This window comes from Panulirus ornatus, chromosome 48 (assembly GCF_036320965.1).
Source record: "Panulirus ornatus isolate Po-2019 chromosome 48, ASM3632096v1, whole genome shotgun sequence".
Classification (NCBI taxonomy): domain Eukaryota; kingdom Metazoa; phylum Arthropoda; class Malacostraca; order Decapoda; family Palinuridae; genus Panulirus; species Panulirus ornatus.
Window position 1 is genome coordinate 15,578,066 of NC_092271.1, and position 12,651 is coordinate 15,590,716.

Sequence of the window (12,651 nt, forward strand, 5' to 3'; positions counted from 1 at the left end):
GTTGGTAAGGTTATTTAATGTATGTATGACTCATGGTGAGGTGCCTGAGGATTGGCGGAATGCGTGCATAGTGCCATTGTACAAAGGCAAAGGGGATAAGAGTGAGTGCTCAAATTACAGAGGTATAAGTTTGTTGAGTATTCCTGGTAAACTATATGGGAGGGTATTGATTGAGAGGGTGAAGGCATGTACAGAGCATCAGATTGGGGAAGAGCAGTGCGGTTTCAGAAGTGGTAGAGGATGTGTGGATCAGGTGTTTGCTTTGAAGAATGTATGTGAGAAATACTTAGAAAAGCAAATGGATTTGTATGTAGCATTTATGGATCTGGAGAAGGCATATGATAGAGTTGATAGAGATGCTCTGTGGAAGGTATTAAGAATATATGGTGTGGGAGGCAAGTTGTTAGAAGCAGTGAAAAGTTTTTATCGAGGATGTAAGGCATGTGTACGTGTAGGAAGAGAGGAAAGTGATTGGTTCTCAGTGAATGTAGGTTTGCGGCAGGGGTGTGTGATGTCTCCATGGTTGTTTAATTTGTTTATGGATGGGGTTGTTAGGGAGGTAAATGCAAGAGTCCTGGAAAGAGGGGCAAGTATGAAGTCTGTTGGGGATGAGAGAGCTTGGGAAGTGAGTCAGTTGTTGTTCGCTGATGATACAGCGCTGGTGGCTGATTCATGTGAGAAACTGCAGAAGCTGGTGACTGAGTTTGGTAAAGTGTGTGGAAGAAGAAAGTTAAGAGTAAATGTGAATAAGAGCAAGGTTATTAGGTACAGTAGGGTTGAGGGTCAAGTCAATTGGGAGGTGAGTTTGAATGGAGAAAAACTGGAGGAAGTGAAGTGTTTTAGATATCTGGGAGTGGATCTGTCAGCGGATGGAACCATGGAAGCGGAAGTGGATCATAGGGTGGGGGAGGGGGCGAAAATTTTGGGAGCCTTGAAAAATGTGTGGAAGTCGAGAACATTATCTCGGAAAGCAAAAATGGGTATGTTTGAAGGAATAGTGGTTCCAACAATGTTGTATGGTTGCGAGGCGTGGGCTATGGATAGAGTTGTGCGCAGGAGGATGGATGTGCTGGAAATGAGATGTTTGAGGACAATGTGTGGTGTGAGGTGGTTTGATCGAGTAAGTAACGTAAGGGTAAGAGAGATGTGTGGAAATAAAAAGAGCGTGGTTGAGAGAGCAGAAGAGGGTGTTTTGAAATGGTTTGGGCACATGGAGAGAATGAGTGAGGAAAGATTGACCAAGAGGATATATGTGTCGGAGGTGGAGGGAACGAGGAGAAGAGGGAGACCAAATTGGAGGTGGAAAGATGGAGTGAAAAAGATTTTGTGTGATCGGGGCCTGAACATGCAGGAGGGTGAAAGGAGGGCAAGGAATAGAGTGAATTGGAGCGATGTGGTATACAGGGGTTGACGTGCTGTCAGTGGATTGAATCAAGGCATGTGAAGCGTCTGGGGTAAACCATGGAAAGCTGTGTAGGTATGTATATTTGCGTGTGTGGACGTGTGTATGTACGTGTGTATGGGGGTTGGGCCATTTCTTTCGTCTGTTTCCTCGCGCTACCTCGCAAGCGCGGGAGACAGCGACAAAGTATAAAAAAAAAAAAAAAATATATATATATATATATATATATATATATATATATATATATATATATATATATATATATATATATATATATATATATTCATTATTATCTATTATACTTTGTCGCTGTCTCCCGCGTTAGTAAGGTAGCGCAAGGAAACAGACGAAAGAATGGCCCAACCCACCCACATACACATGTACACACATACACGTCCACACACGCACATATACATACCTATTTATCTTAACGTATACACACACACACACACACACACACACACACACACACACACACACACACATATATATATATATATATATATATATATATATATATATATATATATATATATATATATATACACACAGACATATACATATATGCATATGTACATAATTCATACTGTCTACCTTATTCATTCCCGTCGCCATCCCGCCACACATGAAATGACAAACCCTTCCTCCCGCATGTGCGCGAGGTAGCGCTAGGAAAAGACAATAAAGGCCACATTCGTTCACGCTCAGTCTCTAGCTGTCATGTCTAATGCACCGAAACCACAGCTCCCTTTCCACATTCAGGCCCCACAAAACTTTCCATGGTTTACCCTAGACGCTTCACATGCCCTAGTTCAATCCACTGACAGCACGTCGAGCCCGGTATACCACATCGTTCACATTCACTCTATTCCTTGCACGCCTTTCACCCTCCCGCATGTTCAGGCCCCGATCACTCAAAATCTTTTTCACTCCATCTCTCCACCTCCAATTTGGTCTCCCATTTCTCCTCGTTCCCTCCACCTCTGACACATATATCCTCTTTGTTAATCTTTCCTCACTCATTCTCTCCATGTGACCAAACCATTTCAAAACACCCTCTTCTGCTCTCACAACCACACTCTTTTTATTACCACACATCTCTCTTACCCTTACATTACTTACTCGATCAAACAACCTCACACCATATATTGTTCTCAAACATCTCATTTCCAGCACATCCACCCTCCTCCGTTGTTGTTCGCTGATGATACAGCGCTGGTGGCTGATTCGGGTGAGAATCTGCAGAAGCTGATGACTGAGTTTGGTAAAGTGTGTGAAAGAAGAAAGCTGAGAGTAAATGTGAATAAGAGCAAGGTTATTAGGTACAGTAGGGTTGAGGGACAAGTAAACTGGGAGGTAAGTTTTAATGGAGAAAAACTGGAGGAAGTGAAGTGTTTTAGATATTTGGGAGTGGATTTGGCAGCGGATGGAACCATGGAAGCGGTAGTGCAACATAGGGTGGGGGAGGGGGCGAAAGTTCTGAGAGCGTTGAAAAATGTGTAGAAGTCGAGAACGTTTTCTTGGAAAGCAAAAATGGGTATGTTTGAAGGAATAGTGGTTCCAACAATATATATATATATATATATATATATATATATATATATATATATATATATATATATATATATATATATATATATATACATATATATATATATATATTTTTTCTTTTTCTCTTTTTTTTAAACTATTCGCCATTTCCCGCGTTAGCGAGGTAGCGTTAAGAACAGAGGACTGGGCCTTTTTTGGAATATCCTCACCTGGCCCCACTCTGTTCCTTCTTTTGGAAAATTAAAAAAAAAGAAACGAGAGGGGAGGATTTCCAGCCCCCTGCTCCCTCCCCTTTTAGTCGCCTTCTACGACACGCAGGGAATACGTGGTAAGTATTCTTAATCCCCTATCCCCAGGGATATATATATATATATATATATATATATATATATATATATATATATATATATATATATATATATATATATACACACACACACACACAATAAGAGCTTTTTGATATTCTGGACATCACTGACAAACACGTATCGTTTCGAACTCCCTACCTGACCAATCTATAAACATCCGTCTTGGTATTAATACTGTCGTACATCCCACACTTTATCTAGTACACTGCCAACAGTAATTATAATAATAACATTGGTGGTTATTCAAGCAAAAACAAAAAATTTACTCTTTGATTCGGTACTATTAAAAAGGGTTTGTCCACAAGCTCAAGTGACAGACATATCTGAGTATAATACATCATTAAGATTCCTTGTTTTACAATACAATCCTCAGTGTATGCGCTTGGGCTGAAAAAAAGAATAATAATATTGATCATATGTAATGGTTCTACAGAAATGGAGGAAACAATGGCGATAAAATCCTTATCGAATAATTTCGGCGATTGACTGGAGAGGTCGTAAAGGACGAAATATCCCATAGAAACAGGACGTTCATTTCGAAATTAATCCTTCCATTAAGGGAAATTACCCCTTAAATTTCAAGGATATTTTTTTTATGTTGCTACCAGAAATATAAATCATTTCCAGGTTAGATTTCGTACAATCCCTCTCGTACACTAAACTAAATTGACATACAAGAATTACGTTCGTCCTTCCCAATCTAACGAGGACGCATAACTCTTTAAAATAAGAATAAGGCAGTTGGATCTAGCATTATAAACAATTCAAACCCTGGTTGTAATGTCTCATCAGTATTTGGTAACCTTTTCCGTACAGTTGTAGATTATCAGCACATTTAACAATCTCTTCGCACTTTCGCATCATAATCCTCTCTCTCTCTCTCTCTCTCTCTCTCTCTCTCTCTCTCTCTCTCTCTCTCTCTCTCTCTCTCTCTCTCTCTCTTCGTCTATGGAGAATCAGATTAATTCTATTATTTTCCGCGCCTGATGGCGCACTGAGAATCCAAGGAAGACGACAACGTTCGTCAATGACCGGTTATGCAAAGTAGTAATACCGTGTTGGTCTTTATCTTCTAAGAGATACGTTTTAATCTAACTTTTAACCTTAATTATCATACAGCACATGAAAACGATCTTGGTATGTACTGGACTCGGACCGAACGATGTTTAATCTGTTAGAGGACGTATCGTTGCCACGTGAGTGTCGCACCAACGGCACCAGGTCTGGCCCTAAGGCGGTCACGGCCATCGGCTCACAGGAGTCTCAGGAATATTTGAATATTAGTTTATACAGTGAAGCAATGCATGTTACATTACTCTCTCTCTCTCTCTCTCTCTCTCTCTCTCTCTCTCTCTCTCTCTCTCTCTCTCTCCTCTCTCTCTCTCCATACGTTTGCAATATTCCGCGTTAACGAGGTAGTGCCAGGGACATCATTCTCCCACATCCATTCTTAGCAGCCAGGCCCCAAAGACCTTTCCGTGATTTCCCCAGACAGCATTAGCCCAATGACAGCATATCATCCCCTGCAGTTCGCTCTATCCCTTACAGGCTTACACCCTAGCACCTTCCTGCAGGTTCAGGCACCGAGTCCCTAGAGGATCTTTGATTCCATCCTCCTTTCCCTCTTTTTCTTATTCCCTCCACTTCTGATATGCAGATAATTTTAATCATACTTTCCTCATTCATCCTCTTCATATGTCCAAACCATTTCAGCACATCCTCTTCAAATCTCTCATAACATACTTTTCTTACTACCTCAGATCTCTCTTAACCCATCATTTCTCGTTTGGTCAGCCCTCCTTACACCACATACTGTCCTCAAACATTTCATTTCCAACACATTCACCTTATCCTTTATATCTTTGTCAAAGGCTCACGCCTCGCATCCATACAGCACCGATGGGCTACTATACCATGAAGCATAGTCATCTTCGCCCTTAAATATAGCGACCTCTCTTTCCACACATTACTCAAAGCGTATCCTATAACACACTCTAATTCCCATGGTTCCATTCGCTGTCAAATCCACCCCTAAGAATCTAAAACACCCCTCTTCCTCCAAGTTCTCTCCCATCATGTTTCTAAATCAGCTGGATGTAGACAGTGAAAAATTCTTCAAGCGATGGAGCGCCAGAGTGGTAAGAGGACACGACAAGGAACTGGGTAAAACATGAAAGATGTTACCTTTAAAAGAAAAATAAAAAAGGCCACAGCTAATCAACAAACGTATTTCCACGTATATTCATTATTCATTAACAACATGAAAGCACGGTGACAGCCCCGCTTATCAGCGCGAAATTCTTTGACGACTTTTAGAAATAATAATCTCTTCAGTCGCGGAAAGTGACGCAAAAGCCGGTCATTCACAACGAACTGAACTGCACCGATAACACCACTAGTCGTGAATGAAACCTTCCGGACCGTGATCACAGGATTATAAATAGATTTTTTTTTTTTTTCAGTGCGTGCACTCAGGTTTGTAACTTGTTCATTCATGACTCCAGTAGAGGTTTAAGAAGCAGGGGTCGAGCTATACTGACATCTTTACCCTTTACCCCTTAACACGTTCATGTTAAGGTCTGTCGACGAGTTTACGTAACTTAGCTTTGTAGGAGGCGACGTTTGTTATCAGTGATGATCTTTGGATCATGTCAGTTACAATCTCCGACGTCAAGAAGATATACATTCCTACGGGTGGCTATCATCATTTATGCAACCTCATAACTTTCACTAACACGACTGGTATTATCAAGCATGCTCCGGAAGTTTGACGACGACGTGATAACAAAATCACCGGAACGTTATTTCCGTCTCTTTAGAATTGTGTCTGCTCCTGGTGTTGCACAGAACCTTTGAACCCTTCCTACACTCATTTCTTAATCATACATCAGAAAATCTATTACATTGCACAATCACTATCACGGATTACAGACGCATACATTACCGACCCGTCTATAGTGCGGATATATATCAACATCTGCCAGAATTTGAAGCTACCGAAATGTACGTACATTTCACAGCAATAACAATATAAAGCTGCTGGAAGGAGTAACATGATAGGTGAGGTTAACTCAGCATGTGTGGCTTATGGAAGTGGATAATGACACATGGGCAAATCTACTGCTAGTTGTATAGTGCAAAGTTCTGGTATTTATTCTGACAATCATCATCAAATACAAAATACATCGTAGCCACTTATCCCAAGAGAATTGAATAACTCTCGAACATACTGCCGAAAACGGATGCGTAGAGTAAGTATTAGGTAAGTAAATGTTCATGAATATTTGATGTGGTGGAATACGGGACGTAGAAACGTTTAAAAACGGGAATATTTTTGTGTTTGGGACAGAAATCGTATACCAAAGGAGGCGTCAAGAAGGCGGCGAACAAGTGAATGACTACGCTTCGCCTTCAGACCGTCCCTAATGCTTATCAACCATTTCGTTTCTTTCAGTATCTTCATTGTCGACAGATTCACCAAATGTCTGCTTGGCACGGCCCATCGTCGCAATGACGACCTTCGTTACACTACGTAATAAGACCAGGCAGCAACGCGGCAAAGGTGAAGGAACAAGTTTCCTATAGGATAATCAATGTTTCATTGTTTGACTCATGCTAGATAACTGAGGTAATTGATCTCGTGGAAGCATATGATCAACATTGTTTAAGCACTGAAGAAGAGTAACAGAAGTCACAGATGAAAGTCTCTTTAAAGACAACCTCTTTTGAATATCAAGTAATGACAAGTTTGTGTTAACGATGTTTTTTTCACTGAAAAAAAAAAAAAATCAACTACCCTATTCGACTCAACATGCCCAGATAACTGAACAAACAAAATCATGAAGCTTATATTCACTTTTCTTTTTTGGCGAACATCGATTGTCTGGCCGACAGATGCTAACGAGTTACGGACGTTGGAAGGAGGCGAGTACGTGACAAACCTCGGTGATCGTAGGTGCTTCTTCCGCTGTAGGAACACTCCTTGTTCGTGACCCCTGGCATAAATTGGTGCTAGGAGTGAGTGTGAATGCACATGAAGTGGGGTGGTGGGGTCTACGTATGAGAAAAGCACTATTTTCTTAACCTAATCTAATTTGTGAATGGTTTTGTCTGTACCCTTTGCCAATCAGCTGATGTTCACTTTATTTATGGTCCGGTGCCACCATCCGCTTTCCTTTCACTGCCTGCCCCAGTAATGCCATGTCTCCTGCACTGGGCGGGAGACTCGAGCAATTAGCTGATGTTTCCTTCTCTCCCGCTAAGTTACAGCTAAGCTTTTACAGAGCGAACGCCTTCATGTTTGGCGTCGCCGTCGGACATTCTGTTTTAATATTACTAATTAAGATTCTTGCATGCACTTGCAGTGCTATCTAATTAAGCATGTATTTGAGCATGTGTTCAGTATACATCCACTCTTATTCTTAGCGACACCTTTTAGGTATATCTCTGAGCATGAATGTGGGTAGCGACGTTTACAAATATGAGTTTGGGCAATGGGGCACGTGGGTCGTCCAGCTGGACTGAGGCAGCGTACTGATGCTCATGGTATTGTACAGCGGCCTGTTATCACACTACCGATCGGTTCCAGGTGCATCTCGATTCAGGTGAAAGTACAAGGACATAAGTAGCCTACTTGTACGATCAACCCTACCTTATAGGCTGGTTCTCTTGTCAGTATATATATATATATATATATATATATATATATATATATATATATATATATATATATATATATATATATATATCATTTATTTATTTATTATACTTTGTCGCTATCTCCCGCGTCAGCGAGGTAGCGCAAGGAAACAGACGAAAGAATGGCCCAACCCACCCATATACACACGTATATATATATAAACGCCCTCATACGCACATAAACATATCCATACATTTCAACGTATTCATACATATACATACAGAGACACATACATATATTCACATCTGCTGCCGTCATCCATTTCCGCCGCCACCCCGCATAACATGAAATGGCATCCCCTTCCCCCACGTGAGCGCAAGGCAGCAATAGGAAAAGACAACAAAAGCCACATTCGTTCACACTCAGTCTCTAGCTTTCATGTGTAATGCACGGAAACCACAGCTCCCTTTCCACATCCAGGCCCCACAAAACTTTCCATAGTTTACCCCAGAAGCCTCATGCCCTAGTTCAATCCACTGACAGCACGTCAACCCCGGTGTACCAAATCGTTCCAATTCACTCTATTCCTTGCACGCCTTTCACCCTCCTGTATGTTAATATAATATAATATAATATAATATATATATATATATATATATATATATATATATATTTTTTTTTTTTTTTTTTTTCTTTTTTTCTTTTAAACTATTCGCCATTTCCCGCGTTAGCGAGGTAGCGTTAAGAACAGAGGACTGGGCCTTTTTTGGAATATCCTCACCTGGCCCCCTCTGTTCCTTCTTTTGGAAAAAAAAAAAAAAGGAATCAGACGAAAGAAATGGCCCAACCCACCCCCATACACATGTATATACATACGTTCACACACGCAAATATACATACCTACACAGCTTTCCATGGTTTACCCCAGACGCTTCACATGCCCTGATTCAATCCACTGACAGCACGTCAACCCCGGTATACCACATCGATCCAATTCACTCTGTTCCTTGCCCTCCTTTCACCCTCCTGCATGTTCAGGCCCCGATCACACAAAATCTTTTTCACTCCATCTTTCCACCTCCAATTTGGTCTCCCACTTCTCCTCGTTCCCTCCACCTCCGACACATATATCCTCTTGGTCAATCTTTCCTCACTCATTCTCTCCATGTGCCCAAACCATTTTAAAATACCCTCTTCTGCTCTCTCAACCACGCTCTTTTTATTTCCACACATCTCTCTTACCCTTACGTTACTTACTCGATCAAACCACCTCACACCACACATTGTCCTCAAACATCTCATTTCCAGCACATCCATCCTCCTGCGCACAACTCTATCCATAGCCCACGCCTCGCAACCATACAACATTGTTGGAACCACTATTCCTTCAAATATACCCATTTTTGCTCTCCGAGATAATGCTCTCGACTTCCACACATTCTTCAAGGCTCCCAGGATTTTCGCCCCCTCCCCCACCCTATGATCCACTTCCGCTTCCATGGTTCCATCCGCTGCCAGATCCACTCCCAGATATCTAAAACACTTTACTTCCTCCAGTTTTTCTCCATTCAAACTTACCTCCCAATTGACTTGACCCTCAACCCTACTGTACCTAATAACCTTGCTCTTATTCACATTTACTCTTAACTTTCTTCTTTCACACACTTTACCAAACTCAGTCACCAGCTTCTGCAGTTTCTCACATGAATCAGCCACCAGCGCTGTATCATCAGCGAACAACAACTGACTCACTTCCCAAGCTCTCTCATCCACAACAGACTTCATAGTTGCCCCTCTTTCCAAAACTCTTGCATTCACCTCCCTAACAACCCCATCCATAAACAAATTAAACAACCATGGAGACATCACACACCCCTGCCGCAAACCTACATTCACTGAGAACCAATCACTTTCCTCTCTTCCTACACGAACACATGCCTTACATCCTCGATAAAAACTTTTCACTGCTTCTAACAACTTGCCTCTCACACCATATATTCTTAATACCTTCCACAGAGCATCTCTATCAACTCTATCATATGCCTTCTCCAGATCCATAAATGCTACATATAAATCCATTTGCTTTTCTAAGTATTTCTCACATACATTCTTCAAAGCAAACACCTGATCCACACATCCTCTACCACTTCTGAAACCACACTGCTCTTCCCCAATCTGATGCTCTGTACATGCCTTCACCCTCTCAATCAATACCCTCCCATATAATTTACCAGGAATACTCAACAACTTTATATATATATATATATATATATATATATATATATATATATATATATATATATATATATATATATATATATATATATATATTCATACATATTTGACAGTTCCCGCGCTAGCGAGGTAGCCTTAAGAACAGAGGACTGAGCCTTAGACAATATACCCTCACTTGGCCCCCTTCTCTGTTCCTTCTGGAACATTAAAAATGGGAGGGGAGGATTTCCAAACCCCACTCCCTTCCCTTTTTGTCGCCTTTTACGACACGCAGGGAATACGTGGGAAGTACTCTTTTTCCCCTATCCCCAGGGATAATATATATATATATATATATATATATATATATATATATATATATATATATATATATATATATATATATATATATATATATATATATATATATATTATATATACTATATATATATATATATTATATATACTATATATATATATTATATATACTATTCGCCATTTCCCGCGTCTGCGAGGTAGCGTTAAGAACAGAGGACTGGGCCTTAGAGGGAAAATCCTCACCTGGCCCCCTTCTCTGTTCCCTCTTTTGGAAAATTAAAAAAAAACTAGAGGGTAGGATTTCCAGCCACCCGCTCCCTCCCCTTTTAGTCGCCTTCTACGACACGCAGGGAATACGTGGGAAGTACTCTTTTTCCCCTATCCCCAGGGATAATATATATATATATATATATATATATATATATATATATATATATATATATATATATATATATATATATATATATATATATATAACATTCGCTATTATCCGCGTTAGCGAGGTAGCGTTAAGAACACAGGACTCAGAGGGAAAAATCATCACTTGGATCCCTTCTCTATCCTTTTGAAAAGTAAAAAACTGGAGAATATGTGGGAAGTATTCTCTCTCCCATATCCCCAGGGATACACACACACACACACACACACACACACATATATATATATATATACATATATATATATATATATACATATATATATATATATATATATATATATATATATATATATATATATATATATATATATATATATATATATGTATATATATATATATATATATATATATATATATATATATATATATATATATATATATATATATATATATATATATATATATTCTTTCTTTCTTTCTTTTAAACTATTCGCCATTCCCCGCGTTAGCGAGGTAGCGTTAGGAACAGAGGACTGGGCCTTTTTTGGAATATCCTCACCTGGCCCCCTCTGTTCCTTGTTTTGGAAAATTGAAAAAATAAAAAAAAAAACGAGAGGGGAGGATTTCCAGCCCCCCGCTCCCTCCCCTTTTAGTCGCCTTCTACGACACGCAGGGAATACGTGGGAAGTATTCTTAATCCCCTATCCCCAGGGATAATATATATATATATATATATATATATATATATATATATATATATATATATATATATATATATATATATATATATGTATATATATATATATATATATATATATATATATATATATATATATATATATATATATATATTCTTTATACACATGCGCCATATCCCGCGCCAGGGGAGGAATCGGTGGGGGGGGGGGGGGGGGGGGGGCTGGAAATCCTCCCCTCTCGTTTTTAAAATTTCCAAAGAAGAAAGGGTGATATTGGAAAAGTATCTTGCAAAGGTTTCCCTGTGGATAGGGGAGAAAGAATACTTCCAATGTATTCCCTGCGTGTCGAAGAAGGCGACTAAAAGGGGAGGATGCGGGGGGCTGGAATTCCTCCCCTCTCGATCTTCAATTTTCCAAAAGAAGGAACAGAGAAGGGAGCCAAGTGAGGATATTCCCTCAAAGGCTCAGTCCTTTGATCTTAACGCTACTTCGCTAACGCGGGAAATGACGAATAGTATATATATATATATATATATATATATATATATATATATATATATATATATATATATATATATATATATATATATATATGAGTACATTTCCTGGGACACCCTGTAGTTGTCTCCCTTTTGTCTTCTCTGTCCCTGTTTACCTAGTGCCTCCTCTGTCGCTGACTGTCTTCTGTCTTTCCGGTGCTGTCTACCTTCTCTGCCAGTTTTAACTCTCCATTTTTCTGTCACTGCCTTCCTTTTTCTCAAGAACTCCCTGCTTTTCCATCCATATTGCTGCCATCTGTCTTCCATCTTTCTCCGTCTTTTGCCATTACATTTTGTTCTTATTTTTTGATATTCACAAATTTACGTGCCTTGCTACACAGACGTCGCACATGTAACATTACGTTATCGTACTCCTCACATCATGTTCACTACATGCGCGCTATTTATTAACAGAACAGGCTAAGGGCACATTGTGATAAGATAACGTGAGACGAAGTACAGATTACACAAAATCTAACCACATTGTATTCATGTCAACAACAAGCTGTACTGCCGGAGCTTACAGTAATGTAACATGGAGCA